This window comes from Oncorhynchus masou, unplaced genomic scaffold (genome assembly GCF_036934945.1).
Source record: "Oncorhynchus masou masou isolate Uvic2021 unplaced genomic scaffold, UVic_Omas_1.1 unplaced_scaffold_1225, whole genome shotgun sequence".
NCBI classification, from domain to species: Eukaryota; Metazoa; Chordata; class Actinopteri; order Salmoniformes; family Salmonidae; genus Oncorhynchus; species Oncorhynchus masou.
The window spans coordinates 1-27,041 of record NW_027002051.1 but is presented as its reverse complement, the minus strand read 5'-3'; the positions used below and the strand labels follow the sequence as shown (position 1 = coordinate 27,041).

Genomic DNA, 27,041 nt, shown 5'->3' with positions numbered 1-27,041 from the left:
GTCTTTCCAAGCTAGTCGGAAGACTTCCAGTTTGGTGGAGCAGCAGTGACGGCTCTTCGATACTGCACGGTACTGTCTTTCCAAGTTAGTCGGAAGACTTCCAGTTTGGTGTGGTGCCATTTCTGTTCCAATTTTCTGGAAGCTTACTTCAGAGCTCGGGTATTTTCTGTATACCAGGGAGCTAGTTTCTAATGACAAATGTTTTTAGTTTTTAGGGGTGCAACTGCATCTTGGGTATTGCGCAAGGTTAAATTTAGTTCCTCAATTAGGTGGTTAACTTATTTTTGTCCTCTGACGTCCTTGGGTAGGCAGAGGGAGTCTGAAAGGGCATCAAGGAATCTTTCGGTTGTTTGATATTTTATAGCACGACTTTTGATGCTCCTTGGTTGGGGTCTGAGCAGATTATTTGTTGCGATTGCAACCGTAATAAAATGGTGGTCCGATAGTCCAGGATTATGAGGAAAAACATTAAGATCCACAATGTTTATTCCATGGTACAAAACTAGGTCCAGAGTATGACTGTGACTGTGACAGTGAGTGGGTCCAGAGACATGTTGGACAAACCCCAATGAGTCGATGATGGCTCCGAAAGCCTTTTTTTGAGTGGGTCTGTGGACTTTTTCCATGTGAATATTAAAATCACCAAAAATTTGAATATTATCTGCTATGACTACAAGGTCCGATAGGAATTCATGGAACTCAATGAGGAACACTGTTTATGGCCCAGGAGGCCTGTAAACAGAAGCTATAAAAAGTGATTGAGAAGCTCAAAAGACGAAAAAGGTTGGGGGTTATTTTGTAAATTGAAATTTGCTATCGTAAATGTTAGCAACACCTCCGCCTTTGCGGGATGCACGAGGGATATTGTCACTAGTGTAACCAGGAGGTGAGGCTTCATTTAACTCAGTCAAGCCAATCACATCAAGATTATGATCAGTGATTAGTTCATTGACTATAACTGCCTTTGAAGTGATCTAACATTAAGTAGCCCTATTTTGAGATGTGAGGTATCACGATCTCTTTCTATAATGGCAGGAATGGAGGAGGTATTTATTCTCATGAGATTGCTAAGGAGAACACCGCCATGTTTAGTTTTTACCAACCTAGGTCGAGGCACAGCCACAGTCTCAATGGGAATAGCTGAGCTGACTACACTGACTGTGCTAGTGGCAGACTCCATTAAGCTGGCAGGCTAGCTAACAGCCTGCTGCCTGGCTTGCACTCTATTTCATTGTGGAGCTAGAGGAGTTAGAGCCCTGTCTATGTTGGTAGATAAGATGAGAGCACCCCTCCAGTTAGATGGAGTCCGTCACTCCTCAACAGACCAGGCTTGGTCCTGTTTGTGGGTGAGTCCCAGAAAGAGGGCCAATTATCTACAAATTCTATATTTTGGGAGGGGCAGAAAACAGTTTTCAACCAGCGATTGAGTTTTGAGACTCTGCTGTAGAGCTCATCACTCCCTGACTGGGAGGGGGCCAGAGACAATTTCCGATGCCGAAACATCTTTTCTAGATGTATAGGCTGAAACTACGTTGCACTTGGTGACCTCTGACTGTTTCATCCTAACATTGTTGGTGCCGACGTGGATAACAATATCTCTATACTCTCTACACTCGCCAGTTTTAGCTTTAGCCAGTACCATTTTCAGATTAGCCTTAACATCGTAGCCCTGCCCCTGGTAAACAGTGTATGATCTAAGTCTAATACTGCGGGTAATGGAGTCGCCAATGACTAGGGTGTTCAATTTGTCAGAGCTAAAGGTGGGAAACTTTGTCTCAGACTCCATAACGGAGGAGTAGAGACCAGAGAAGTCTGGTAATAAAATCTATTGTCCAGGTGTAGCAGCTACAATCACAACAAACTTCAAATGTTCGACAGACCCATGTTTATTATGTGGATTCTACTAGAACTTAATTATCCATTTTCCTGCTTGAACAACTTTTACCTGTGACTAGCCTTTGAAGGCACAACATCAACTATACAGTGGGAGAACAAGTATTTGATACCCTGCCAATTGTACAAGTTTTCCTACTTACAAAGCATGAGAGGTCTGTAATTTTTTTATCACAGGTACACTTCAAATGTGAGGGACAGAGTCTAAAGCACAAATCCAGAAATGATTTTTAAGTAATCAATTTGCATTTTATTGCATGACATAAGTATTTGATACTTCTGAAAAGCAGAACTTAATATTTGGTACAGAAACCTTTGTTTGCAATTACAGAGATCATACGTTTCCTGTAGTTCTTGACCAGGTTTGCACACTGCAGCAGGGAATTTGGCCCACTCCTCCATACAGACCTTCTCCAGAACTATAAGGTTTCGGGCTGTCACTGGGCAATACGGACTTTCAGCTCCCTCCAAAGATGTTCTATTGGGTTCAGGTCTGGAGACTGGCTAGCCACTCCAGGACCTTGAGATGCTTCTCTACGGAGCCACTCCTTAGTTCCCTGGCTGTGTGTTTCGGGTCGTTGTCATGCTGGAAATCCCAGTCACGACGCATCTTCAATGCTCTTACTGAGGGAAGGGAGGTTGTTGGCCAAGATCTCGTGGTACATGGCCCCATCCATCCTCCCCTCAATACAGTGCAGTCGCCCTGTCCCCTTTGCAGAAAAACATCCCCAAAGAATTATGTTTCCACCTCCATGCTTCACGGTTGGGATGGTGTTCTTGGGGTTGTACTCATCCTTCTTCTTCCTCCAAACACGGCGAGTGAAGTTTAGACCAAAAAAGCTCTATTTTTGTCTCATCAGACCACATGACCTTCTCCCCATTCCTCTTCTGGATCATCCAGATGGTCATTGGCAAACTACAGACGGACCTGGACATGCACTGGCTTGAGCAGAGGGACCTTGCGTGCGCTGCAGGATTTTAATCCATGACGGCGTCGTGTGTTACTAATGGTTTTCTTTGAGACTGTGGTCCCAGCTCTCTTCAGGTCATTGACCAGGTCCTGCCGTGTAGTTCTGGGCTGATCCATCACCGTCCTCATGATCATTGATGCCCCACGAGGTGAGATCTTGCATGGAGCTCCAGATTGAGGGTGATTGACCGTCATCTTGAACTTCTTCCATTTTCTAATAATTGCGCCAACAGTTGTTCCCTTCTCACCAAGTTGCTTGCCTATTGTCCTGTAGCCCTTCCCAGCCTTGTGCAGGTCTACAATTTTATCCCTGATGTCTGTTTGATTGAGTCTGTTTGATTGACATCACAATTGGTCCTTTTGTTCGATTAATTCCGTCCATATATATCCAAAATGTCAATTTATTTGGCGCGTTTGATCAGAAGGCAACTTTTAAAATATTTTGTAGTGACCGTTGCGCAATTTGGAAGCTGTTTTAGCTTCCAAATTGCGCAACGTCACTACAAAATATTTTAAAAGTTGCCTGTAAACTTTGCCAAACATTTCAAACTACTTTTGTTATACAACTTTAGGTATTTTTAAATGTTAATTATCGATCAAATTGAAGACGGGTCTGTCTGTGTTCAATTCAGGAAGACAACAAACCAAGCTACTTTTCAAGTCTTGCGCAACTCTCAACAGTGTTACGCAGTTCCTAGATGGCCGTACTTCTTCATTGCATAAAATAATAACCTCAACCAAATTCCAAAGACTGGTGACATCCAGTGGAAGCGGTAGAAACTGAAAACAAGTTCCTAAGAAATATTGTTTCCCAATGAGAACCCACTGAACAGACAGAGACATAAAAAAAGAAAATTCTGAACGGTTAGTCCTCAGGGTTTTGCCTGCTACATAAGTTCTGTTATACTCAGACATGATTCAAACAGTTTTAGAAACTCCAGAGTGTTTTCTATCCAAATCTAATAATAGTATGCATATCATATATTATTGGCATGAGTAGCAGGAAGTTGAAATTGGGCCGCTATTTATCCAAAAGTGAAAATGCTGCCCCCTATACCTTATGAAGTTAATACAGGTAATGAGTGGAAAACAGGAGGGCTTCTTAAAGAAAACTAACAGGTCTGTGAGAGCCAGAATTCTTACTGGTTGGTAGGAGATCAAATACTTGTCATGCAATAAAATGCAAATTAATTACTTAAAAATCATACAATGTGATTTTCTGGATTTTTGTTTTAGATTCCGACTCTCACAGTTGAAGTGTACCTATGATAGAAATGACAGACCTCTACATGCTTTGTCAGTAGGAAAACCTGCAAAATCGGCGGGTTATCAAATACTTGTTCTCCCCACTGTAGCTTTAAAAGCCTTTGAAGAGCTTCGGTATTTTTCACCTGCAAAACAGCTGGATGTTTTAATATAAAACTTTAAACATATTGTTTTCATTGATAAATATTTGATATTAAAAATACAATAACATGTTTTTGTTCTCATGCTCTGTTTGCATACATCCGGTACGATAAGTGTTCTTCGTCTGTGTGTTGTGTAGGCCTGAGAGCTGGGACAGAGTATGGGATGGGAGTGACAGCTGTGAAGAGTGAGCGTGAGAGCCTTCCTACCACCACCAATGCTGTTACAGGTGAAAGATATGACCTTTTTCTGTATTGTAAAGAAATACATTGTTTTTGTTTACAATCATGGATTGTAGTAATAATGTACTAAAAATTACCCCCATTCGACTATTTGCCTCCTACAATTCACAAATGGTTATTTGCACTTGTCTTGCACTATTTGAAATATACTCTCCTTCTATATTCTATACTCCCCTTCTATATTGTCCTTGTATATTCTATATTCTCCTTGTATTTTCTATATTCTCCTTCTATATTCTATAGTCTCCTTAAATATTCTATATTTTCCTTCTATATTCTCCTTCTATATTCTATATTCTCCTTCTATATTCTGTATTTCCTTCTATATTCTCCTTCTATATTATATATTCTCCTTCTATGTTCTTCTCTTCAGCGTTGGATGCTCCTAAGAACCTGGAGGTGGAGTCTTCCTCTGAGACTGAGATGGTACTGGTGTGGGCAGAAGCCGGTGGCTAAGATTGACAAGTACAAGCTGGAGTACGTGTCAGCCGATGGGAGAAGGGCTGAGGTGACACCCTTCTCTATAGACGTCAAGTACACCATGAGGAACTTGACGCCCGGCATGTTGTACACCATCACCCTGACTGCTGAGAGGGGACGCAGGCAGAGCGTCCCCACCACCATCTCCGCAACAACAGGTCGGTGTAGACAGGTCACCGCTATCTCCTCTTAGCCAATTCATAGAATTAGAATAAAAAGAACAGGCATCCCCATTCAGGTTAGTTATGCTATAATGGGAGGACTTTCGGACATATTGAGTGTCCCCTCAATCTATTTATATGATCCCATGCTGCAGTAGCCACATGTCAGTGTCGACAGTAACCCTCTACCTTTCCAACCTGGTCCCTTACATAGAAAAACAATCTAGATTATATTTCCATGGTCCCTTATTACATGTTTTCTAGCCACAGGTGTGGACAGTACTCTAGCATGGGTGCCAGTCTGTCTCTGTTCTCTTGCCAAATCCTTATGGAATTGTCACGTCAAAAATGTCATTTAATTTACAATAACTGTGTTAACAATGACTGTGTTGACAAAGTAACCCCCCCCCCCAAAAAAAAATATATGTATTATTATTTTTTTTAAATGATAAAAACTTTGGGGGGCCAAAAGAAATCACTCACGGGCCAGTTTTGGCTGCTGTATAGTAGGGGTCTGTAAGAAAGCTATTTGTGTGTCTGTACTGTGTTTCGCAAAGTTTTCTACAGTAAAGTATTGTTCAGCCTTTTCCTCATTAATTAACCAACGATTCAATTTTGCTCTCCAGTCCTGCAGCCAAACCTGCAGTAGGGAATGAATTGAATTCATTGTTACTACTTTCTTTAAGTCTCTCTCTCTGTTTCATTCACTGCACGTGGGTTTACTTTTTGACTAAATCAAGGAAAGGAAAATAAGATGATTATAACACTTTTTAGCTCGCTCCTGAGGTCAGGATGCTTCCAAACCAAACATTTGAGAAGAAAGTCCTCCAGTTATGGAACGGGATACCCATTAATATGTCTGGCTATGGGCAAAATTGAGATGGTGAGAGGGAAACGCTGGTATGGATAAGAATGACTGTCTTTTGTTTGGGTCTTTGTTACATGCTGCCAACTTTCAGAATGGTGTGTGTGCGTGTATGTGTGTGTGTGTGTGTGTGTGTGTGTGTGTGTGTGTGTGTGTGTGTGTGTGTGTGTGTGTGTGTGTGTGTGTGTGTGTGTGTGTGTGTGTGTGTGTGTGTGTGTGTGTGTGGGTGTGCGTGTGTGTGTGTGTGCTCCATACAAAGCTCATTCATGTGATAATTGGTGGAGTGAGCCCACTCCTCTGTGTTTTTGTATGAATTTACCATGATGAATTGTGGGTCTGTCAGATAAAACGATACAAACTCTGTTAAAACATTGGCTCCGAGATCGCCACTCCTCTAATCAGCATGCTGCGGTCGTTCCTCCAACACTTTATCGTCTCCATTCCAGACAGAAAATACAAACGCAGTGCACGCTGCACGTTAACAGGGATATAAAGGGATTGGGAGGGGGGGGGGGTTCCCACCCTTTTACCCCCCAGGTCTGGACTTTACTTGTGTTTGACAGTCATCTGGCGTTGAAAGGATTACAAGAATTAGAGTTCAAGGGTTTGGAGTCCCACTGGAGTGAGCCAGTAACAACATTATACCTCTGCAGAACAAAAACGTAAAAATCTTAAGGCTATTTCAAATGCTGTGCAAAAAACAAAATTGATTTGATATAATAAACCTCCCACATCCTTCCAGCAGTCAGACATGTATTGTTGATGTTGGAAGATCAGGAGACAGTACAGCTGCAGTATTATAACTTCAGCTAATCGGCAAATTCAGAGACTCATGGAGCTGTGGGGAGCCTTTTGTGTAAACGGAAGGCTCAGGCACAATGAGAGAGAACAGTTTGAATGATAATACCTTGAGCTATAGTCAAAGGAGTCATTAATCACATTTGAATAATAGATTAAACACACCAGATGATTTTGTCCGTGGCTTTAGTGTACTGCGCACACCACACAGAATATGAAGTATAAACCTAGAGTGTAAACAAAGCCTTTTTGAAGATTCTGCTGTACAGAACAATATTCTTTAGCAGTTTGGTGATGGTTTTATACACCTACGTGAACTGAAACCAACGTTCTCTATAAATAAGACTAGTAATATTGTGCTTTTTTTATGTGAAGTTTTCATGTTCAACAATATTTTGCACGAATGTTGCATGACCAATTGCTCCTCCAATTTGAGAAATAAAGCACAAAGTGCATGTCCTGCATGTCTTTGAGACGGTCTCATCTTGACGATAAGTAATTTCATTCAGCCCATCACGTCTCCATCTGCATGTTCTGAAGGCCAGACCTGAGACTCAGCCACAGTTGCTTCTGTTGCCTGACAAAAGGAGAGGAGACAATCCGTCCCACATGGCACCCTATTCCCTTCAGATGTATGATCTTCATTTTAAGCAGTTTGCTACAGCAGGGATATAATCCTGCAGCAACACGAAATGTGAATTATTATGTGGATTATAATTAATTACATAATTAATTATAATTAATTTTGTAAGGGTTGATACATTTTTCGTAGGGGAAAATCAAGTCTGAAGCCTTTTAAACCTCAAATACACTACAAGTTTTACAAGTTCTCCTGCAACATGGTGACCAAATGAAGATCCAAAATCTGTATATAGTGCACTATAAATGGAACAGAGTGCCATTTGGAATGCAGATTTATGTTTGGTACTGATTGACATGACGTATCTTGATCGTTTAGTATGTGTCTGTAAAATGAACATTTATAGACAAGTATATAATGAGTGAATGAACAACATTACTCCAACATTATAAAAATGTTCTGGTAATGCTGTTCAATCTCTTCTCCCATGTGAGCTTTCACAAGCAATTAATGGCCAGGCTGATCTCCGTCTGCCTTCCATCAAATGTCATTCATTCCATTCTCATTGTCTTCCATTCCATTTAGTCTACATTTTCCTGCCCACTCCAACATAGGTGCTTTGAAAATAGGATAATGGTAGCCTTGATGTTTCTCTGCATCTCACTCTGCTGACACCTCCAGCAAACAATGGGCTAGGCAGTTCTGCTTCCTCTGCTGTACTGCTATACTGCTGCTACTGCATGGCTTCTCCATGTGTTTGAAGTGTACTGTGTACTTCTGCTCAAAACAACAGTAGACTTTCAAAAATGAATGGCTTGTTCAGAGCCATTAATAGACAAGCGAGACAGGCCGTTTCAGGCAGAGAGCCTTGCTGGCGTCAGGTGCATGCAGAACAGATCGTCTGTCTACATCATGGTGTGTGTGTGTGTGTGTGTGTGTGTGTGTGTGTCTGTCTGTCTGTCTGTCTGTCTGTCTGTCTGTCTGTCTGTCTGTCTGTCTGTCTGTCTGTCTGCGCGTCTGTCGGTCTGCACGTCTGTCTGCGCGTCTGTCAGTCTGCACGTCTGTCTGTCTGCGCGTCTGTCTGTCTGCCTCCACAATACATTAAGTCTTCATATCCACGCTGCTAAAGAGTGTGTTTGTCACCAAGGTCTTTTGTAGTGGTAATGTTAGAATCCTCGCTCATTTACACACACTAAAGGGACTTCTTTCAGAGTCTTAAAGATGTTGGAACTTCATCATTTGATCATCCGTTTGTTGCAGGAATTTGTAGTATATTCAAGGTTTAAAAAGGCTTCTAAAGTTTTTAATTTCCAATTTAAATGTCAGATGTGATTTGCCCGAGCTAAAAATATATAATCAAAAATGTCCATCAATTTAAATCCACACATTACCTGTTGCTGCTCAATTATTTTTGTGCTGTGAGAAACTGGTCAAATTAAGATCTTACATCTGTATATGAAAATAAATTATTGAAATAGAAATGAGATTAGGTTATCAGGATCAACTATCTTTTGGAGTCTTGAGTTAACACTGTCTTTGTGGATTGAATACAACTTTCTTGGGGTCTACAAACATCTCTACTCTCTTCTTTGAGGTCAATACTTGTTTATTGTGTGCCATGTCATTTGAGTGAAATGTTTTCAGTGAAATATCTGTAGGCTATGTCTTTAATAACCAGCCTTTTTCACATTCCAAGCCCTCGAAGTGCACATTTCATGAAAAAGGGTGGAGAATTGGGTCACAGCCTATCTATATCTATGTTTTACATTGAATGGTTTGCCTAACGTTGTCTTGATGTTGTTTGTTGTCATGTTTATCGTCATCCAGAGGAGGAGAAGCCTGTGCTGGGCAAACTGACAGTGTCAGACGTGTCGTGGGACAGCTTCCTGGTGTCCTGGGTCACTGAGGAGGGAGACTTTGATGGCTTTGTGGTTGAGGTGACAGACGCAGAGGCAGGGGTAGACTGGCAGAACCACACCCTGCAAGATGCGGCCCAGAGCCTGGGCATCGTAGGCCTCTCTCCCGCCACCTGGTACAATGTCAGTCTGTATGGGCTGTTCAAGGGGGCCCTGTTGGGGCCTGTCTATGCAGAAACCATCACAGGTATCACCACTCACTTAGTAAATCCTTTGTCTGTCTGACTAAATATTTGAATTAACATCACAATCTTTTTCTCCCTCGTCTTGGAAGAGGCTTGATTCAATCCATGGTATCATCTTCACTTTACCTCTGATCTCTTCTTACAATAACTGTCTAATGGTGATAAGTTACCAGTCCAGCCACTGCGGAGGTTCTTTGCTCCTTAGTCATTTCCACCATACAAAACCCCCAGCCTGTTTTAACCTCTTGCCATTCAAATGCCTCAACCATCATCACCTAGCAACACCATATCACCCATTATGTGGGTTTCCCTCACTTTGATGCAGTGACTGTAAAATATATTTTCGAAACCAACCGTCCACAGTATAGAACCACCCCACCCAGACAAAACCCATTCAGTTGACATGAGGCCTGACCTGGCCTGCAGTGGATCCACCTTTGAGCCACCCTAAGCAGACTACAGTGCAGTATGTGCCTGTCAGGGCGTACCATGAGAGAACATGTCTGGAGAATCTCTGAGATGTCAGCTGACCCATGTGTTGTGATCTGTTCCCTGGGTAGTGACTGACTGACTCTCTGACAGTATAAACCCAACAGGTGCATTGATTCTTTCTCTCATCCAACCAATAGTAGTCATTATCAACAATTCACATTCTGTGAATTACAACGTTGAACGGAGCGTGAACAAGACTACTTACTTGTGTGCTGTTAAAACCATTGAGGACTTTGGCCTGTGCTATGAGAATGTACAGAAGGATTAAGCAGTGACAAGTAATAATACGTATCCACATGCATCGTTGTCAATGTTTCAGTAAAACATTTTCATTTCGGGTTTCGAGGTGGATGTCAGTTAAGATTTAGGTGACCGAGCCAAGCCATCTGCTTTTGACAGCATAGAGTACCTAGACCAACCTGGCCTCTGCACACTTCTGCTGCCATGGAGAATAATAGCTGTCATTCAGACCAGCCAGACCCCTGGTGCCTCCCGTTCTCCCCTAAACACACATATAGAGGCCAGGCTGCACACACTTCGCACACATAGCTTTGTTCTTTTGAGGTCTTCCCTCACCTGCTGAAAACCTGCCTCAAATTACTTCTCACTCATCTACTAATTTGGTAACTTTCCCAGTGAATAAAAGGGATTTATTTCAAACAATCTCTTCAAAGCTCATTTAAAACAGTTCTTCACGTTTTTCATGTTATCCTCATGGTATAAACAATATAGGTATGTATTGTATCATTGTATCACTCAAAGCACGCTATAGTTCAGCTGTTCCCACATAATGACGATTCGGCAAATGGATGAGTTAATGGTTTAAGTCCCTGAGAAGATTTTTTCTAATCTGTGAGGGCTTTGTTCACCTCTCTCCCTAGACTCAGACCATTCTGCTCCGCTCCCAGACCCGCTCTGCTCCGCTCCCACACCCGCTCTGCTCCGCTCCCAGACTGCTCTACTCCTCTCGGCTCCACTCCCAGACTGCTCTGCTCCACTCCCAGACAGCTCTGCTCCTCTCCCAGACCGTTCTGCTCCTTTCCCACACCCGCTCTGCTACTTTCCCAGACTGCTCTGCTCCTCTCCCACACCCACTCTGCTCCTCTCCCACACCTTCTCTGCTCCTCTCCCAGACCACTCTGCTCAACTCCCACACCCACTCTGCTTCGCTCCCACTCTGCTCCTCTCCCAGACCACTCTGCTCAACTCCCACATCCTCTCTGCTCAACACCCACACACACTCTGCTCCGCTCCCAGACCCGCTCTGCTCCGCTCCCACACCCGCTCTGCTCCGCTCCCAGACCCGCTCTGCTCCGCTCCCACACCCACTGCTCAACTCCCACACACGTTCTGCTTCGCTCCCACTCTGCTCCTCTCCCAGACCACTCTGCTCAACTCCCAAACACGCTCTGCTCCGCTCCCACTCTGCTCCTCTCCCAGACCACTCTGCTCAACTCCCACACATGCTCTGCTCCGCTCCCACTCTGCTCCTCTCCCAGACCACTCTGCTCAACTCCCAAACACGCTCTGCTCCGCTCCCACTCTGCTCCTCTCCCAGACCACTCTGTTCCTCTCCCACATCCGCTCTGCTCAACTCCCACACACGCACTGCTCCGCTCCCACATCCGCTCTGCTTCACTCCCACACCCACTCTGCTCCACTCTCAGACCGCTCTGCTCCTCTCCCAGAACACTCTACTCCTCTCCCAGACCACTCTGCATCTCTCCTACACCCGCTCTACTCGTTTCCCAGACTGCTCTACTCCTCTCGGCTCCACTCCCAGACTGCTCTGCTCCACTCCCAGACAGCTCTGCTCCTCTCCCAGACGCTTTGATCCTCTCCCAGACCATTCTGCTCCTCTCCCAGACCATTCTGCTCCTCTCCCACACCCGCTCTGCTACTTTCCCAGACTGCTCTGCTCCTCTCCCACACCCACTCTGCTCCTCTCCCAGACCACTCTGTTCCTCTCCCACATCCGCTCTGCTCAACTCCCACACACGCACTGCTCCGCTCCCACATCCGAGATGCTCTGCTACTCGCTTCCCAGACTGCTCTACTCCTCTCGGCTCCACTCCCAGACTGCTCTGCTCCACTCCCAGACAGCTCTGCTCCTCTCCCAGACACTTTGCTCCTCTCCCAGACCGTTCTGCTCCTCTCCCAGACCATTCTGCTCCTCTCCCACACCCGCTCTGCTACTTTCCCAGACTGCTCTGCTCCTCTCCCACACCCACTCTGCTCCTCTCCCACACCTTCTCTGGTCCTCTCCCAGACCACTCTGCTCAACTCCCACATCCGCTCTGCTCAACTCCCACACACTCACTGCTCCCCTCCCACATCCGCTCTGCTTCGCTCCCACACCCACTCTGCTCCACTCCCAGACCGCTCTGCTCCTCTCCCAGAACGCTCTACTCCTCTCCCAGACCACTTTGCATCTCTCCTACACCCGCTCTACTCCTTTCCCAGACTGCTGTACTCCTCTCGGCTCCACTCCCAGACTGCTCTGCTACACTCCCAGACAGCTCTGCTCCTCTCCCAGACCGCTTTGCTCCTCTCCCAGACCGGTCTGCTCCTCCCCAGACCGTTCTGCTCCTCTCCCACACCCGCTCTGCTACTTTCCCAGACTGCTCTGCTCCTCTCCCCCACTCTGCTCCTCTCCCAGACCGTTCTGCTCCTCTCCCACACCCGCTCTCTGCTACTTTCCCAGACTGCTCTGCTCCTCTCCCACTCTGCTCCTCTCCCAGACCGTTCTGCTCCTCTCCCACACCCGCTCTGCTACTTTCCCAGACTGCTCTGCTCCTCTCCCACACCCACTCTGCTCCACTCCCAGACTGCTCTGCTCCTCTCCCAGACCTCTCTGCTCCTCTCCCAGACCGTTCTGCTCCTCTCTCAGACCGTTCTGCTCCTCTCCCAGACCGTTCTGCTCCCCCCACACCCGCTCTGCTACTTTCCCAGACTGCTCTGCTCCTCTCCCACACCCACTCTGCTCCTCTCCCACACCTTCTCTGCTCCTCTCCCAGACCGCTCTGCTACTCTTCCAATCCACTCTTCTCCTCAATCTCATGCTCACATTGACACTGTGTCCTGGAGCCTGGTGTTGCGATGCCAGGGACTGCTGGAGCCTGGTTTTGGGATGCCAGGGACTGCTAGAGCCTGGTGTTGGGGTGCCAGGGAATGCTGGGGCTGGTGCACATGTTTCCACTTCTGGTGTGTATCCCAAATGGCACCCTATTCCCATAAATAGTGCACTACTTTTTACCGGGGCCTCTATCACACTCTCTCCCTCCCTGCTTCCTTGACTGACTAGCTGCCCAGCTAAAGAAGCCCTGCTCCACTCCTAACGAAGAGTGACAGCTAGCCGGGATTTTTGTGATATGGTTTTTATTTTCCACCACTTCTCACAACAACTGCCTTGCGCAGTTCCCTCATTTCATGTCAACCCAATCCTCTGGGTTTACACTGGCTCAGGCACCTAATGTTTGTTGTAGTGTTCTAACGAGTTATGTCCCTGTATCTAGTCAGGCAGCACTGAGGCGGCATGGTCAGTCCACGGTCTATGTCTGACTGTCCGTCTCTCGGACAGAGCTACACCAGAAATACTTTAGGACCACCTTGGCCCATATTCCATCCATCTGTAGCTCTGAATCTCCAGGAAGCAGCTTTGGTTGTAATAAACTGCTGTCTGTATGGTGCAGATGGCCAGTCTGCTAGCACACCCTCTCTCTCTGGCTGCTACAGCTATACACTCTAGCAGCTGTAGACTCTAGCAGCTGTAGGCTCTAGCAGCTGTAGACTCTAGCAGCTGTAGACTCTAACAGCTCTAGACTCTAGCAGCTGTAGACTCTAACAGATGTAGACTAACCAATGTAGACTAAACAATGTAGACTCAGCTGTAGACTCTAGCAGATGTAGACTCTAACAGCTGTAAACTCCTGTTGGCTCCACTCCTCTCCTTTTCATCAGGCATTATTAGCTACTGGTAACCTCTAGTTTACACTGTTGTTTTTTGCAACTCTTTGTAAGCACAGACCCATCTGCAATGACGTAGTCACCCAGACTCTTAAAACTCTAGTCAAACCCTGACTTTCTGTCTCTTATGTTCCTTTTCTTCTGATGGATGACCTTCGTTTCAGTGTATTATGGGATTGATGCGCAAATCCCATGTACGTTATTTTTGCAGTCACAGCATCAATAAACTGAGGGTTGAATTTGATCACACTAGCTGGTGAATAACAACATACCTACCTGCACCAATAAAATACATATCCTTCCCTTCATGCTCACCACAGTGGCTGTGACAGGTACACAAGTGGTATAAACATTTATAACTTACATAATTAATACTGGTGAAACACATGGTCAACATCTTCAGGAAAATAACAACTTTTAATTATTTTCATCTTGCAAACCTACTCTTCTCGTTTGACTCATATGGATCCCTAAATTGATATGGGTCCAGAACTAGTATAGTTGATATTTTCTTAGGATCCAAATGACCTGCTGCAAAAGTAGTAGCTACTCTTCCTGGGGTGGGCATAAAACATGACATAATAAAGAAGTATACTCACTTTCATACATTTCTCCTTTCATGACCATGTGATTGTCTATAGTAAATACAATATGAAACAACTGTAAATGATCTTCTGTAATCTTCATAAGCACTTCCTAAAGTGCTCTTGAGGCCTAAAGAGGATGGAAACAACATGTCTTCCTTATCACTCAGAAGCTGAACCCATCGTGGAGCATCTCTTGGTCTCTGACATCACCCCAGACAGCTGTAAAGTGGCCTGGTTGGCTGAAGAAAACCTCTTTGATAGTTTTGTCATTGTGATCAATGATACTAGCGACGACCTCGCTTCTCCGCAAGAGGTGGTCGTGCCCGGCGAGGAGAGAACAACAGTGCTTACTGAGCTAATTGACGACACAGAGTACGAAATTGAGCTGTATGGGGTAATTTCTGGACGGCACTCAGACTCTATCTCCGGGTGGCCAAAACAGGTACATGGTATGACATCACACCACCAATGGCGTAGGGCTGCTGGATAGATGATGCTAGGAATGTGCAGCAGCTTTCAATATTGTAAACTATATTTTCTCTTTCTCCATGTTGTCAGTTTGCAGTCTTACAATAACAGCATGAAAATAGGGTCAAATGGGTCAATGTTTATACAATTATCTAATTTCTTTATCGTTGCAGTCATTTTTGTTTACTAACCTGATAACATTGTGTCATCATATTTGTTCAAGGCAGCAATCTGGTAGAATTATAATTAACTTTGCAAATGGAAGTTATTAAGCCTATTTAATGGAGTCCTTAGGTTGTCATGAATGTTTTATTTAAACCAGCTTGGGCTGCCTTGTGTGTCTTGTGCCAAAACTGTGTGTGCTGGGTCTCATGGTGTTTTTTCTCATCCTCATCATGTATGTTCAGTGTTCACTGTCCTGTCATTGTCTCGTCTGTCAGCTCTCCTGCGTGGTTCCAGTGGAATCATCTAGCAACCCTCTCCTCTAAAGCCAGCTCCAGTATATGTGAACCAACACACTCTGTCTGTCTGTCTCACTGTCTGCCTGTCAGTGTAAACACAGCATTCAGCCTCTGCTGGCCTCCCATTCATGGGGATACAGAGAACTGCTCAGGAGATTTATTCAACTCTTCACTTGCTCAGTTTTTTTGTCTCTATCTGTCAAGTTGTCTCCAATGTTGTCTTTGACTGTCCAGCCCCAATGGGGTTTGTCTAATTGTCTTTAGGGAAATTGTCTGTCTGTGTGTTGAGTGTCTGAATGGGTGTCTCTCTCTCTCTCTCTGGTCGTCCCCTGCCTTCTCTGGGGGTATGGCTTCACTCTCGGGTCCGATGGCCCTGATGCATGTTTCACTTTTGTGTGTCTGTAATGGGGGCAAGTTCATCTCCCCGTGTCGTGTCTGTCAAGGAATATGCTGTAGCCCAGCGCTGACGACAGGCTCTGGGAGCCTTGGCTTCTTTGTCTGTGTCTGTTTCTCTTTCTCTACTTTAGTTGGTGGTTGTCAATAATGTGTATTTTCTGGGTAATTAAGGCATTAAAAAAATCCTATGGATGTTTTTAGGAATGGGATATTTAGGAATCTTTAGTTGTGCTTTAGGGGTGTTTCCCTTTCTTTTGTCATGTATTTGGAAGCAGTAATCTTTTATTGAGAGATATCCTATGATCTGGAGCCATTTCCTTAAAGCATCTCAGAGTAAAAGTGCTGATTTAGCATTTGTCCATTGATCTTATTGATTATTATCTAAAAGGCAAAAATGATCTCCTACTCTGAGACACTTTGTGGTTTTCATTCCCCTTCACTTACAAACCTGTCCCCTAAGTTCCTACATGTGTTCTTTTTGTTTGGTGTCCTCTGTATCCTTATGTTCCCCTATGCCAGGGCTGGGCACACCCAAGGGCATCCATTTCTCTGATGTCACTGATACCTCGGCCATTGTACACTGGACAATCCCCAGGGCTCGAGTGGACAGCTACCATGTCACCTATGTCCCTGCTCAGGGAGGTGAGTACCTACAGACATACATACCTATACTGTACTGGCATATACTGTATATCTATGCTATATCTATAATATATATCTATATCTATGGTTCTCCCGAGTGGCGCTGGGGTCTAAGGCACTACATCGCAGTGCTAGAGGCGTCATTACAGACACCTCAAATCCAGGCTGTATCACAACCGGCCGTGATTGTGTTTCCCATAGGGTGGCGCACAATTGGCCCAGCGTCGTCCATATTTGGCCGGTGTAGGCCGTCATTGTAAATAAGAATTTGTTCTTAACTGACCCTGCCTAGTTAAATAAAGGTTAAATAAAATAAATACATATGTACTTATACTGTAGATACAGCTACACAAAAGTATGTAGACACCTGCTTGTTGAACATCTCATTCCAAAATCATGGGCATTAATATGGAGTTGATCCCCTTGTTACTGCTACAACAGCTTCCACTCTTCTGGGAAGGCTTTCCACTAGATGTTGGAACATTTCTGCGGGGACTTTAGTGAGGTCAAGCACTGATGTTGGGCAATTAGGTCTGGCTCACAGTCAGCGTTCCAATTCATCCCAAAGGTGTTCGATGGTGTTGAGGTCAGGGCTCTGTGCAGGCCAGTCAAGTTCTACCATACCAGGCATTGTCATGCTGAAACAGAAAAGGGCCCTCCCCAAACTGTTGCCACAAAGTTGGAAGCACAGAATCGTTTAGAATGTACTTGTATGCTGTAGCATTAAGATTTCCCTTCAGTGGAACAAAGGGGCCTAGCCCAAATAATGAAAAACAGCCCCAGACCATTTTTCCTCCTCCACTAAACTTTACAGTTGGCACTGTGCATTCGGGCAGGTAGTATTCTCCTGGCATCCTCCAAACCCAGATTTGTCTGTTGGACTGCCAAATCGTGATGCTTGATTCATCACTCCAGAGAACGTGTTTCCACTGCTCCAGAGTCCAATGGCGGTGAGATTTACACCACTCCAGCCAACGCTTGGCATTACTCATGGTGATCTTTGTCTATTGTGCTGCTCCTCTGCCATGGAAACTAATTTCACGAAGCTCCAAACGAACAGTTATGGTGTTGACATTGCTTCTAGAGGCAGTTTGGAACTCAGTAGTGAATGTTGCAATAGGACAGACAATTTTTATGGACTACGCGCTTCAGCCCTCAGCGGGCCAGTTCTGTGAGTTTGTGTGGCCTCCCACTTCGTGGCTGAGCCTTTGTTGCTCCTAGACTTTCCACTTCACAATAGCAGCACTTACAGTTGGCCCGGGAAGCTCTAGAAGGGAAGAAATTTGAGAACTGACTTGTTGGAAAGATGACATCCTATGACTGTGCCAAGTTGATAGTCACTGAGCTCTTCAGTTAAGCCATTCTCCTGCCAATGTTTGTCTATGAAGATTGCATGGCTGTGTGCTCGATTTTATACACCCGTCAGCAACTGGTGTGGCTGAGTAGCCGAATCCACTCATTTGGCCATGTAGTTTATACCTATGCTGTATATATCTATACTGTACATACATATATAACTATACTATACACTGAGTGTACAAAATATTAGGAACACCTTCCTAATACTGAGTTGCACCTCCTTTTGCCCTTAGAATAGCTTCAATTCATTGGTGCATGGACTCTACAAGGTGTTGAAATCATTTCATTGGGATGCTGGCCCATGTTGACTCCAATGCTTCCCACAGTTGTGTCAAGTTGGCTGAATGTCCTTTGGGTGGTGGACCATTCTTGATAAATACGGGAAACTGTTAAGCATGAATAACCCAGTAGTTCTTGACACAAACTGGTGTGCCTGGCACCTACTACCATACCCTGTTCAAAGGCACTTCAATATGTTGTCTTACCCATTCACCCTCTGAATCCATGTCTCAACTGTCTCAAGGCTTACAAGTCCTTCTTTAACATGTCTCCTCCTCTTCATCTACACTGATTGAAGTGGGTTTAACAAGTGTCATCAATAACTGATCGTAGCTTTCACCTGGATTTACCTGGTCAGCCTGTCATGGAAAGAGCAGGAGTGCTTAATGTTTTGTATACTCAGTGTATATACTATACTATACATACATTGGCTGCAAACCAGAGGAAACACATTTACATGTGTGGTGTGGTCACATGGACTTTATTTTATCATTTTAAAATAAATAAGGTAGGATTTTGGAGTCTCAGTAGAGAGAACAGATTATTCTGTGGAATTCTATGTTAGTCTTCTTCTTCCCTCTAGTGGCTGTTCTGTCTCTGTGAGGTGTTGTGTCAGTTTGAAGTGCAACCCAACACAACTTTGATGTGAACTGCTTTACTGGTTCACTCTTTTACTGGTTTGCTGCTTGATGATAAAACATATTATTTGTGATATGGATTGAATAAATAATAGCCAATACAGAATCGGACGTCTGACCAAAACATGTCCTATAATTCATTATTGGTTGTATATAATTCCATGTCATTTGATGGTCTGACTGACCTTGTCCCTTTCTTCACGTGTATGTGTGCAGGTGCTCCTCAGACTGTGACAGTAGGTGGCACTGAGTCTCAGAAGGTGCTGTCCAACCTGACCCCTGGAGTGACCTACCAGTTGACAGTCATCTCTGTGAAGGGACAGAAGGAGAGTGAGCCTGGCTCCAGCAGCGTCACCACAGGTGTGTGTCACACCTGTCAAAACACAAGGGATGCATCCCAAATGGCACCCTATTCCTATTTAGTGCACTACTTTGGACCACAGCACTATAAGCCCCTGTCAAAAGTAATGCACAAAGGGAAAAGGGTGCCATTTGGGACATAGCGTTTGGAGTATGGTAACAAGAGCCTACATACACATACAACACCAAAACAATAATAGCTTAGTCTTTGTATGCCCTGCAGACAAAATGTGATACATTCAATACAATTTAACAAAGCATCAAACGTTGATGGTGACAACCAAGTTGGTGATAGGTCTATAAAGGCTGAGCACGAAGCCCATTGTGAAAGCTGTTAGTGTGTACAGATGGAGCATGGCTGGGGGTGGATAGGTTTCCTGTTTCCTTACAACAGAAGACAATGGCTCTGTCCTTGGGGAGGTGTTTGATGTGGCTCTGCTCAGGGTAACCACATTGCGTGTGTGCGTCTGTGTCTGTTCTATCTGACAGCTCTGGACAAGCCCCGTGGCCTGACTGTAGTCAACATCAATGACACAGATGCTCTGCTCCACTGGCAGCCTTCCATCGCCACTGTAGACGGATATGTCATCAGCTACAGCGCAGACACTGGTAGGGTATCGCACACACACACCATCTGGATGTACTATACTCTATATTACCAGGGCTTATAGGAGAAAATGCGTTGCATTCACCTTCATTGTTTTCATTTAATATCCTTACAGACAGATGTTGATCTGGTTGTTAATGTCTCTATCTGTCCCTGTCTTTGTCTCTGTCTCAATCCCTGTCCTGGTCTCTGTCACTGTCTGTCCCTGTTGCTGTCTCTGTTTTTGTCTCTGTCCCTGTCTTTGTCTTTATTTCTATAGCTGTCTTTGTCTCTGTCTTTGTATGTCTCTGTCCCTATCTCTGTATGTCTCTGTCCTTGTCTCTGTCTTTATTTCTATATCTGTCTTTGTCCCTGTCCCTGTTTCTATTTCTTTATCTGTCTCTGTCCCTGTCTCTGTCTTTATTTATAAATCCGTGTTTGTCTCTGTCCCTGTCTCTGTCTTTATTTATAAATCTGTGTTTGTCTCTGTCCCTGTCTCTGTCTTTATTTATAAATCTGTGTTTGTCTCTGTTTCTATTTCTATCTCTGTCTCTGTCCCTGTCTCTGTCTTTATTTTTATTTCTATATCTGTGTCTGTCTCTGTCCCTGCCTCTATTTCTATGTCTGTCTCTATGTCTGTCTCTGTCCCTGCCTCTATTTCTATGTATATCTCTGTCTCTGTTTCTGTTCCTGCCTCTATTTCTATATATATCTCTGTCTCTGTGTCTGTCTCTGTCTTTATTTCTATATATGTGTCTGTCTCTGTCTCGGTTTCTGTCCCTGCCTCTATTTCTATATCTGTCTCTGTCTCTGTTTCTGTCTTTATTTCTATATATGTCTCTGTCTCTGCGTCTGTTTCTGTCCCTGCCTCTATTTCTATATATGTTTCTGTCTCTGTGTCTGTTTCTGTCCCTGCCTCTATTTCTATATATGTTTCTGTCCCTGCCTATATTTCTACATAAGTCTTTGCCCTGTCTTTGTCCCTGTCCCTGTATTTGTCTATATTTATATTTATATATATATGTTTATGTCCCTGTCTCTGTATCGTTCTCTGTCTCTGTCTCTGTCTCTGTCTCTGTCCATGTCCCTGTCCCTGTTTCTATTTATGTCCCTGTATCTGTCACTGTTTCTATCCCTGTGTCTATATCTGTCTATGTCCATGTCGTTTTCCCTGTTCCTGTCTCTGTCCCTGTTCCTGTCTCTCTCTGTCCATATTGCTATTTATATATCTGTCCCTGTCTCCGTCCCTGTCCCTGACTCTTTCCCTGCATCTGTCTCTGTCCCTGTCACTGTCTATATCTGTCACTGTCTATATCTGTCTTTGTCCCTGTCTTTGTCCCTGTCTCTGTCCCTGTTCCTGTCCCTCTCTCTGTTTATATTAATATTTATGTATCTGTACCTCTCTCTCTGTCTCTGTCCCTGTCTCTGTCTCCTTCCCTGTCTGTTTCTCTGTCCCTTTCTCTGTCCCTTTCTCTGTCCCTGTCTCTGTTCCGGTCCCTGTCCCTGTCCCTCTCTCTGTCTCTGTCCCTGTCTCTGTCCCTGTCCCTGTTCGTATCCCTGTCCCTGTCTCTGTCTCTATCTCTGTCTCCTCACTGTTTTTGTGTGTTCTGTGTGTGCAGTTGTCCCAGTGATGGAGAGAGTGTCTGGAAACATTGTGGAGTTTGAGATTACCTCCTTGACCCCTGCCACCCACTACACTGTCAAGGTCTACGCCATGAGAGCGGCTGCTAAGAGCGCCGCCACCACCACTGAGTTCACCACTGGTGGGTATATGGCCTGGGGGAGGCTGGACCTTCCCTCCCACACACACATCCAAACAGCAGCTTTGATTAGTGCCTACGATTTTATTGTGAAACTGCTATGAAGCTGTATGCTCATTCAATTGTGGATCAACAACAGAACCGATCAAATTCAAACCGAACAGGCAGACATTCATACAAAGCACTGATCTCTTTCTCCCTACTGCAGTTTCAGTATTTTCTGGCCCACTAACCCTACAGGTTAACTGTTATTTTTATGTTTAAAATGTACCTTTTTTACCCCGTACCCTTTCAAACAGACAACCTGAACCTGGAAACAGAGGATTTAAAGAAGGTGAAGTACTCTGTCTGAACGGGGTTTTAGACCACTGTGTTCTCTCCCCTAGATGTAGATGCCCCTCAGGACCTGACAGCCAGTAGCATCCAGACAGAGAACGCCATGTTGACCTGGAAGGCCCCGCGCGCTGACATCACCGGCTACATCCTCAGCTTTGAGTCAGCTGACGGCACAATCCGGGTCAGTGGTTGTCTGCATGGTGGAACCATAGAATTAAAATGATGAGAAGAACATTCCTTCCTTGGTCAGATAGAGTATGGTTTTGTCCAAGAGGGCATGATGATGCATCTTTGGGGAGTGTAAGAAAAAGCATTGGTAATACACGTTTGGGATCTAGAAAAGCATTATATACTTCTAAATCCAATGAGTCCCAAATGGCATCCTTTTCCCCATGTAGTGCACCTGAATGTATTAATAATGACGTATCTCTGACATTCTGACTGCTGGGTTGTGTTGTTCCTCCAGGAGGTTGTTCTGAGCCCCACAGCCACGTCCTACAACATGGCCCAGCTGAGTGCCTCCACTGAGTACTCCGTCAGACTGCTGGCCATCGCAGGGCCCAAGAGGAGCAGAGTCATCACCACTGTCTTCACCACCAGTGAGTGTTACCACAGTGATGTTGGTAGTCTGCCAACTCCATACCGAACAAACCCACTGGCAATAGGGTTAGGAATCCAGCCTCGGACTCTACTCTCTGTTTCCATTTGGATTTGCCCCGTCTCTACCTTCCAATCTGGCACCGCCCATAAACCATAAAATATATATTTTTAGAAAAAAAACATGTTACCACAGCGACCCTCTGCTCTGTTCACCACCCAGTGTGGCAATCTCTGTCCCTTCTTTATTCATCTTCAGCTTAGAGTTTGCTGGGCAGCCGGAGCTGTTTAGTAACTCATGTTCTGTCTGTCTGTCTGTCTGTGTGTGTGTGTGTGTGTGTGTGTGTGTGTGTGTGTGTGTGTGTGTGTGTGTGTGTGTGCGTGTGCGTGTGCGTGTGCGTGTGCGTGTGTGTGTGTGTGTGTGTGTGTGTGTGTGTAGTTGGCGTGCTCTACAAACACCCCAGGGACTGCTCGCAGGCCTTGCTGAATGGAGACACAGCCTCTGGTGTCTACACCATCTACCTGGGTGGAGATGAGAGTCAGCCCATACAGGTCTACTGTGACATGGCCACAGATGGAGGTGGATGGATTGTAAGTCACTGGCTACTAGTATACTGTACAACCCAACTCCAAACCTTATTGATTCAGATCATAGGTGGCTGGTGAATGGAGGACAGAATAATGACTGGAATGGAATGAACAGATTCAAACACCTGCATGGTTTCCGTTCTGTTCCAGGCATTCCTATGAACCTCACCCCATTTAAAGTGACACCAGGCTACACTGATTCAGATGACATGTAATGTAGTGTGATGGATCCTAGGGTTATATAGTGAGCGATCTGGTGTTTGTCCCATCATACAGGTGTTTCTCAGACGCCAGAGTGGTAAACTGGAGTTCTTCCGCAACTGGAGGAACTACACTGCTGGCTTCGGTGACATGAACGACGAATTCTGGCTCGGTATGCTCATAATATGGAAGATATTATAGATCAATACATTCATTGATTTATTTGAATCCATTTAAGGTATATGAATATGAGTACTGTATTTGAATAAACTGTCCTTTTTCCCCCTATCATTTATTACATATCATGACTAAAAAGTCCTCAGAAATGATTGTAAATCCCAACTCTCATATTTTCCCACAGGCCTGTCAAACCTCCATAAGATCACTGTAGTGGGACAGTACGAGCTGCGTGTAGACCTCAGAGACAAGGGGGATGTAGCCCATGCCCAGTACGACAAGTTCTCCATCTCTGATCCCCGCAGTCGCTACAAGGTCCACGTTGGAGGGTACAGTGGTACCGCAGGTAAGACTTGCTTCTCTACAACCATTAGATAGCTAGTGCAAAGTCCAATGTGTGTCGGAAATGGCACCCTATTCCCTATTTGGACAACTACAGGGGTCATAGGGCACTGGTCAAAAGGGTGCCATTTGTGGACACACAAAAAGTTAGAAAAGATCTAAGTAATAAAGTAAGTATTGTTATTAGGTGAGGGTGAAGCGAGCAATTATTCAACCTAAGCCTCCTTTCTGAAGTCTGTTAAGTTTGGTTCTTGCTTAAGCTCTCTCTGCTTCCCCTGTAGGTGATTCTATGACCTACCACCATGGTCGCCCATTCTCAACATACGACCATGACAATGACATCGCAGTCACCAACTGTGCCCTGTCCTACAAGGGTGCCTTCTGGTATAAGAACTGCCATCGTGTCAACCTTATGGGACGATATGGCGATGACAGTCACAGCAAGGTGAGAGCACATATACTTGAAGATTCAATACTAGCAGGAATTTCTGTTTTCAAAAATACTGCTGTAGTACAGTGTTGACTTTGAAAAGATAAGGGAGGAAATTCAAGGCATTTGTGTTAATAATATCAACCCCTCGCTGTTCTTCAGGGAGGAACTGGTTCCATTGGAAAGGCCATGAGCACTCCGTTGAGTTTGCTGAGATGAAGATCAGGCCATCCAACTTCAGGAACTCTGAGGGAAGGAGAAAACGATCGTAAACCAACCAACCGATCCGCGCTACGACCCATCTCCTCGTGACCCCTGAACCTGTCCACCATCCTCTTCCACTGCTGATTCCAGGTCTGCATCCCAAATGGCATTATATTCCCCATAAAGTGCACTGCTGTTGACCAGGGCCAGTAGAGCTCTGGTCAAAGTGGTGCACTAAATAGAGAATAGGGTGCCATTTGGGACACAACCCACAATTCTCTGCAGCTACCAAAGCCACTGCTAAGAGCCCAGCAACCTCGAACTACACCCCTCCTCTTGCTCAATCACAGAACTAAGCACAGATACCGTAAAAATGTACTACAAATCCCACTATCCAACCCCTGATACAAAATGGCTGTGCCGTGTAAATAGTGTCAATGCCAAATTGATGTGGATTTACACGTCACAAAGTAAACCCACAGATTATACTTTGCACCAAAGAGAGTATAATATTCAAATCCCAAGTAGAAAGCATTTGTTTCTTTCTTGTCACTGTCATGTTACAGTCACATCACTCAGTGGAGGGGTGCATTTGAGTCTGGTCTGAGGTATTAACATGTAGAATACTGATGTTTTCTGCCTCTACAGTGTATCCATCTCCTCCAACCACAGTAGGCCATTAGAGATGTTTGCCAGGGTTGGGGTCAGTTCGACTTGAAGGCAGTCAATTTAGAAAGTGATTTGAATGTAAAATTAAAAAAATATAACAACATTTTAAATATATTGACATTAAAAACAACAACGTTTATTGAGTAGTCATTGAGAATAATCCTCTTTTTAAATATATTGACATAAAAACAACAACGTTTATTGAGTAGTCATTGAGAATAATCCTCTTTTTAAATGATTGAATTGGAATTTCACTTTACTTCCTGAATTGACTGCCTTCAATTGGAATTGACTCCAAGCCTAGTGTTTGCAGAGATGGCATGGTATACCTGTAAACTGGATTATAGAAATGATGTTCTTTGACTAACACACCACCCATCAAGAGCACATACCTTCAATTCAATCATCTGGATGGAAGTGGTTATTGATCAAAAGATTCTCTACATAAACCGCACAACTCATTCAAATGTAAAATATCTTTGTAAAGTGGAGAGAGCGAGCTCACAGAGAAAGGCTGTCTCATTCATTAGTCTATGTGTGACTCATTCTTTTTCACTTTACGATTCCCTCTCTCTCGAAATCCCTTCTTCACCTCAACCTGCAAACTGTCTTCTGAAATGATATGGGCAGAATAAATGGCATTCTGAATAAAGGTCATCTGCTTCATCCCACACACAGGATGAATGACATGAGGTGTTTCTATTGATTGTGTGGGCTATACAGGCACTGTGCAATTGTCTCTTACACATGCAACTGAGCTAGTACTACTTTTTCCACCAGCTATCATGCATTTGCTGAAGGACACAGAGAATTCTGTTTGATTTGTTTTCTATTTCCTAAAACATCCAAGGCAGGACCTACAGTTCAATAAACAATGAAATGGTGGGTGATTGTTACATTTTTGCTAAATGGGAAATACTTATATGGATGCAACAGGAGTCAGAGGAATATTGTGATGAAATATAGAAGATATGGACGCTTAAAAATAGGCCAATGGCCAATTCCAATTGACATTGTAAGGTCTTAGTGTTTACTTTGCTGAGAAACATCTATTTGGTCAGACCAAAATTAACTAGAGAGAAGTTCTTCTTGTTCTGTTCTCCCCCTCCCCTCCCCTGCTATGCCAGGAGACGAAACCACTGAGATCCCCTCCCATGAAATACCTGTGTAAATTAAAGTTTTTTAAATAATTGTTTTGTTTTTTGATTTTTGATTGTTTATAACTGGGTGAACAACAGGTGTTTCTCTGTAGCCCGTATTACAATAATAAAAAAAGGTTTGTTTAAAAATGACGAGTCTAATATCTTTCTAAAGACAAATGTTTCATAATGCAATAAGTCACTGTCAATTTGTTTTTACACTGCATATTGGTTTAATATTGGCAGTTGGCTCTCGGCCATAGCTCTCCGATGCATAAATGTGAAGGAACCATATTGACAGTCTCTATATAGCCTATCTTAGACAGGAGCAATTTATTGCACAGAGAAGATGTACACATCACAGTACTGAATAAGATTCTATGTATTCATTGTGCACACATGTAGGTTTATGGTTTTACTTGTAAGCCTACTATATTTGTGTTGTCTTACAGACAAGAAACTAGGTCAAATAACATAGGAAAACAGGAAAATAACATGATAGAACAGCTCACTTTTCCGTATGCCACAATAGTCACTGTCACTGGATTTAAACTACATGAGTTGCTGGGTATTTGGGGTGGCTTCCAGAAAGGCCACCTCACCTTCTGATGTCTCATCCAGTCTTTCTTATGCACTAAAAGTAAAAACTACAACTAGGACATTGTTGTAAAGAATGTGCATCGAGGGAATGTTTTTTAAAGTCATACGCAATATCCTGAGCTTGACTGGGGTTTGTTAGTAAAATTAGGTAAAAGGTTAATTATCGACCTTACTAGGTTTAAAATGTTGTTGATGTACAATGAGATCATGCCGAACAGCAGCAAAGACCTGTAGTTCCACTTTATGAACAGCTGATGGCAGCGTTTA

General features: G+C 44.2%; 1 pseudogene; it reads left to right on the top strand.

Annotated features, from left to right (window-relative positions):
* Positions 1 to 24,381, top strand: part of LOC135529978 (tenascin-like) — a 31,488-nt pseudogene extending 7,107 nt beyond the window's left edge.
* The last annotated feature ends 2,660 nt before the right edge of the window (positions 24,382 to 27,041 follow it).